This window comes from Myotis brandtii, unplaced genomic scaffold (genome assembly GCF_000412655.1).
Source record: "Myotis brandtii unplaced genomic scaffold, ASM41265v1 scaffold509, whole genome shotgun sequence".
Taxonomy (NCBI): domain Eukaryota; kingdom Metazoa; phylum Chordata; class Mammalia; order Chiroptera; family Vespertilionidae; genus Myotis; species Myotis brandtii.
In genome coordinates, this window is record NW_005369409.1 from 741,690 (window position 1) to 748,249 (window position 6,560).

Here is a 6,560-nt window from a genome sequence, read left to right on the forward strand (position 1 = left end):
TGAAAAATAAAAAAGTCGATATTAAGAAAAAATTGTAAATGGAAGATTATAAGAGAGGGTTTCGCGTGCCAGCAAAAGTTACTGGCGTGCCATGTTTGGCACGTGGGCCAGGGGTTGCCCACCCCTGTTCTAGGTTCTCCAATGTACCAATTTCCTCAGGAAGATGAGTAAGTAAGTTCTCTCCAAGGCCTAGATGTGTGAGATTGGTAAGGTGACCAATGCTTCTGGGAAGAGTGGTCAACTGGTTGTTGTCAAGACCAATTTCTGTAAATCCTTAAGTTAAGCAATTTCATTTGGCAAGGATTCCAATTTGTTCTCTTCTAGACCCAGTTCTCTTAACTTCCTAAGGTTTTCAAGACCATGGGGAAGCTTCTTTAGAAGACTGTTTGATAATATCAGAACCTCAAGAGAAACGAGACCAGACACATCCTCGGGGATCTTTGTGAGCTGATTAGTGGCTAAATTCAATTCTACCATACTGGTCCAAGTTCCAAAATCCAAGGGAAGTGATGTCAACTGATTGTCCTTCATATTCAGCTTACTTAATACTTTTGCTCTGGAGAAAATTCTAAATGGAATTTTATTGATCCAATTGTCCATGTTGAGGGAAAACTGAGATGGACCACCTACTGAATATAACTGGAGGAAATTTCTAGCTAAGGTCAAACTATTCAGTTTCACAAGACTTGATAAAAGGCTCTCTGGTAAAGTAGAAATGTTATTGTTTTCTAAATTTAATTCTTCAAGTGCACTGCATTTTGTCAGTGATCTGGGTATTGCTGAGAGTTGGTTACATCTCAGACCAATATCACTTAAACTGGACAGGTTTCCTATAGTATCTGGGAGGTCTAGCAGTTCATTGTGCTACAAGTCAAGGTTGTTATCTGTGTGCAGTTTCCAATCTCCTTTGGAAGATGTTCAAGTTAATTGTGAGCTACATCCAGCATAATGAAGTTATATAATTCACCATTTCAGCAGGTAGTTGTTTGCTTTTGTTCCCTCAAAAGCTAAGCATGCTGAGTTTTTGACAGTTTTTTTTATGTCCTTCTCCACAGTAGTTATATGATTAAAGCGAAGGTAAAGAGAGGTGAGAGAATCTAGCCTATACACCACTGTAGGAATTTCTGTTTATTATGCCATAAACCAAGCATCTACAACTTCTTCAAGTTATCAAGACAGTAAGGCAAACTGGTAAGTGAATTTTCACTTAGAGATAGTGTCATGAGATTTACTAGTACTAGACAACCCACTTCTGCTGGGAGGGACTGCAATTTGTTGCTATATAAATAAAGTTCTGTTAATTGAGTCAACTCTTTGATTGATGATGCCAATATGTGTATAGACCTCTTGGATAACTCCAAATACATTGAGTTCTCTTCCTGACATTTGTTGAGCTCCTTAATTACCTCTGCGTTGCTAGATTTTTTTCTAGTCCCAGGTGCTGGATTTGGCCATTTGATTGTATTATCAACTGAAAAAGCCATCCCCGGTTGGGCAGCAGAGTCCTTCTTTCCATCTTTGGCATCTTTCCCTTTGGTCTTAGGTTCTTTTTTTTTGTTCTCTTTCCCAAAACCTCTAGAGCAGCGGTTCTCAACCTGTGGGTTGCCTAAGACCATTGGAAAACACATATATAATTACATATTGTTTTTGTGATTAATCACTATGCTTTAATTATGTTCAATTTGTAACAATGAAATTGGGGGTCACCACAACATGAGGAACTGTATTAAAGGGTCGCGACATTAGGAAGGTTGAGAACCACTGCTCTAGAGGCTTTTGCCTCCTTTTCTCTTTCCTTGGCTGATGGTACTTGGTTATCTTTTTCTTTAGAGACTTTTTCTTTTCCTAAACTACTGCTCATGGGGACTCAAGCTTGGGCAAAAACTACATGAACTCCTTTTATTTTATTTGCCAACAATAGTAATTGGGATTCAAAGACGAAGAGACAAAGATCCTATGGAATAAAAAAATGTTTTGGCTTAAAGAAATAATCACCATCGAGTAACAGCCATCTATTATATGTTGGCTTTCTTCCCATTTCTGATAACTCAATTCCAACTGGTAAAATGGTGCTGGTCAATCAATGATTCATTAGAATTCCTATGTGGACAAGAATTTAGGGCTCTGATAATCCCTGTGCTGCCCCGACATTGCATTTGGCACTTCTGAATAGGGTCATGGCTGACAGTGGGAATAGCGTGCACCTCCAGGGCCCCAGGAGTGCCCATTCTGATTGGAGTCACGAAGTGATATGGATGTCCTGGGCCTTCATCTGTGGTGCAGGTCTGGGCTGGACAGTCCCTGGGAGACTGAGCACCACGCAGGCAAGCAGGGTTCCCTTGTTAACGTAAAAAAAAACAAAACACACACATTGAAACCTGTAAAGAATTTTTGTGATTTTATTTGAGCCAAACTGTTGGCATATGCCAGGAAGCAGAACCTCAACGAATTGAGATAATGCTCCGGAGAATGGCGGGTTACATCTATATTTACACATTGCAATCGAAGGAAAGGGATGTAGGTGGGTTACATGAAATCCATTGGTGGTAGACTAGAGAGGCTGGAGGAAGCAAAGTGGGAAAACCTCTGGGATTGGATAAAAAGTAAAATGATAGACACATACTTAGGTGGGTGCAGGAACAATTAACATGATAACAATGAAGGAATTTGTGGTATGTGTCGTGGTGCCCAGGCACATTAGGTTGTGCCCCAAGGGGTCCAGAAAAAGGGAAGTTACAAGTTACCCAGACATTTCAAGGGTATGTTATTATAGATGCAAAAAGACAGATAAGCTCAGTTATGGTAAAGGTTGACCTTGTCAGTGAAGATACTGGCCTAGGAGGTGACTACCCACCATAACTGCTTTTAGTTAAGTTTAATTTCAGACCATCCTTTGTGGTTACTTTAGGTCTCTGAGTTTGCAAGACTGCCATGCAGGCCTCCCCTGAGCTTGTCAGGTTAGCATGTGGCCCCTTTCATCCACACCCTTCTGTCCCTCTTCAGTGCTGTCTAGAGCAGTGATGGCGAACCTATGACACGCATGTCAGAGGTGACACGCGAACTCATTTTTTTGGTTGATTTTTCTTTGTTCAATGGCATTTAAATATATAAAATAAATATCAAAAATATAAGTCTTTGTTTTACTATGGTTGCAAATATCAAAAAATTTCTATATGTGACACGGCACCAGAGTTAAGTTAGGGTTTTTCAAAATGCTGACACGCCGAGCTCAAAAGGTTCGCCATCACTGGTCTAGAGCATTTGACTTTCTCCTTTCATTTCCCTCTGTGATCCAAACAGAAGTGTCTGAAAAATCCAGTGTGACTACTTTAAAATATGGTTTCAGATATCAGAACTCATTTTTAATGTAGTGGCTTCCTCACAAATTCATTTAGGCACTAAGAATCCTAAAGGTAAAAGAAGTTCAAAACTAAGTATATTTTTTCATTTTTCCACCTGATAAAGTCTAGGTACCATTTAAACAAGGCCTACAGAGCTAGAATATGGAAATGTAGAGATGAAGAAGGAGGGCATCTCAGAAGAAACAGCAAACACATATAGGCAGCAAAGAACAGAACTCAAGATAGTTCCAAGAAATGCCATGCTTCTGTACTTGTGCACAGGTCACAACCCTATTTAAGCCAATAGCTTCTGTAAGGAACAATTTGTAATTAAATTGTGTGGTAGGCAGGATAATGGTCTCTCAATGTCTTAATCCCCAGCACCTGTGATTATGTTAATTTACATGGCAATGGAGAATTAATGTTCAGGAATTAAGGAATTAAGGTGGTTTATCAGATGACCTTGAGATGGGGAGAGTCACCTGGATTATGGGAGGGGCTCAATGTAATCAGGGAAGAGGGAGGCAGAAGTAGAGTCACCGGCAAGTGTGACTAGGAATTAAAGGCTCAGAGAGAGGCAACATTGTTGATTTTGAAGATGGAGGAAGAGGGTCATGAGGCAAGGAATGTGGGTGGCCTCTAGATGCTAGAAAGGGAAAGGAAAATAATTCTCTAGAACCTACAAAAAGGAATGCAGTTCTGTTGACACTTTTATTTTAGCCCTGTGAGAACCATGTCAGACTTCTATCCTTACAGAACTGTAATATAATAAATGAGTGTTGTTGTAAGCCACTTAATTAGTGGTAATTTGTTACAACAGCAAAAGGAAACTAATACAAATGGTTATTTGTGTGATTACTTGATTAATGTCTTGCTCCCTTGCGAGATACGTGAGCTGCTGAAGGGCAAGAACCCTATCTGTTTTGCCCACTTTAATATCCTCAGCACCTGACAGAAAAAGTGTGAGATAAATGTTTGATGATCTTCTGTGTAAATGTCTTGGCAGGCATATGTTACCTGAGAACATTTTGGCAATGTTAATACAAATCAACGTCTGTTCCCTAAATGTATATGTATATCTCTTTCTCTTTTTCTTTGGATCCCTTTGTGTTTCTCCTTCCCCTTCTTGATTCTCTCTTCTCTTTCTTATTTCTGCCCCCATTTATTTTTTAAATCAAATTTATTAGGGTGACATCAGTTAATAAAATTATCAAGTGTACAGATCTATAATACATGATATGTATATTTCAGTGTGTGTCCCCCACCCAAAGTCAAATAATCTTCCATCACTATATATTTGAACTATCTTTACCCTTCACTACCTCTCCCCTTCACTCTGTGCCTATGGCTTTTTGTTTTTCTTATTTGTTCATTTGTTGCTTTCAGTTTTATATTCCATATTTGAGTGGAGTCATATGTCTCCTAACTTTTTCTGTGTGATTTATTTCACTTAGCATGATATTCTCAAGATACATCCATGTTGTTACAAATTCTGTCCCTACTTCTTAATTGGCTTTAACTGAGGACTGAAGTGCATCTTGTAATTCTCTGTTATGTTTGTGAAATAAGGTCTTACATTTTCTAGTTATGGTATTTAAAAGAAATAGTTTATTACATGAAAAAAATTACTGTATTCTCAACAGCCCTTCATTTATTCCCTATTTAATTTACATCAGTGGGTGAGTGAACCTTGATAGACATTTCTCATTTCCGACTTAGGATGGTATATGAAACCCAGGGACAGAAATATCCCACAGAAGCTGTCCCTTTGTATCTACTGGTGGGACCTTGTTCCCTGATTGCATGGCCCACATAACATAATTTGTTCTCTTCTGAGTGGAAATTGTTTGATGTCTATTCAGAAGAAATCAGATCCCCATTAGAACCAGAGTTATTCAGGTTTTTCCCCCCATGGCTCCATCCTCTGGTTAGTTTGATCATAAAGATGTTTAATGTTTGAATCGGATGCTCTGGAATCCTGAGGAAGGCATAGCTCAACCTGTTCCATTAAACATAATGGCCTAATGAAAGATAAGACTTCTGATAAGCAAGTTCTTGAAATTCCTAGTGTTCAAGAACATTTAGGGAAATCTTCATCCTAGAATTAAACGGACCTCTGATAGTCCCATGTGGCTCAAACTTTAATGTATGGGGAGCTTGTTAAGTTTTAGATTCCAATATAATAGGTATGAAGTGGGGCCCCGTAAATTGCATTTCTAACAAGCTCTTGGGTGATGCTGATGCTGCTGGTCCAGAGACCACATTTCAAGGAGCAAGAGGATAGTGGACCTATGGCAGTCAGTATAGGAGATCTGCATTCTGCACGCTGGAATTGGAAGGCAGGAATTTCTAGAACCAGAGCCTCAGGGAAGGTGTCTGAGCTTTCCTTTCCATTTAGGCAGATGGAGGGCCTTGGTCTCTCATGTGTTGGAGTTCCAAGAAGCAAGGGCTGGGGCAGAGTATAGTGGGTCTGGCCTTCCCTGGCGGGGGGGTCGTGTAGACTCAAGGAAAATGAGGCAAGCATATGTATTAGGGTAATTAACCCTAGCTGCCAAAGAGACAAAGCCCAAAAGCACAGAGGAAGTAGTTTCCTGGCCTCCCTGTTGTATGCGTGCACATATACCAAAACACAGTTTGAAAACCATTATTAGATAAGTAGAAAAAAGTCTGGAATGATATACACCAGAATGTTAAAGGTGATAGAAAATGAAGATACAACTGTTTTTGTTTTCTTCTTTTTGCTTATCTTTATTTTCTGTTTCTTCTTTAGTCAAAAAATGCTTCTATAATATTTCAAAAGCTACTTTTTAAAAGGCACATATATACTTTTACAATAAGGAAAAAAGCTTGCCAAATTTGCCCATTAATATCCTGCATGTGGCCCTAGCTGGTTTGGCTCAGTGGATAGAGCAATGGTCTGTGGACTGAAAGCTCCCAGGTTCGATTCCAATCAAGGGCACATGCCAGGGTTTCGGGCTCGATCCCCAGTGGGGGGCATGCAGGAGGCAGCCAATTAATGATTCTCTGTCCTCATTGATATTTCTATCTCTGTCTCCCTCTCCCTTCCTCTCTGAAATCAATAACAATATATTTTAAAATATCCTGCATGTGATTTTTGTTTAAATAATGATAATATATCTAACACTTATCAAGCACTTACTGGTACTATATGCCAGTTACAGTCCTAAGTGTTCTACGGATATTTTTCATTTATTACTG

The 6,560-nt window shown here is 39.3% G+C and overlaps 1 pseudogene; it reads right to left on the reverse strand.

The window, feature by feature from the left end:
- The window catches only part of LOC102250865, a 2,466-nt pseudogene extending 605 nt beyond the window's left edge, over positions 1 to 1,861 (reverse strand).
- Between the last annotated feature and the right edge of the window lie 4,699 nt (positions 1,862 to 6,560).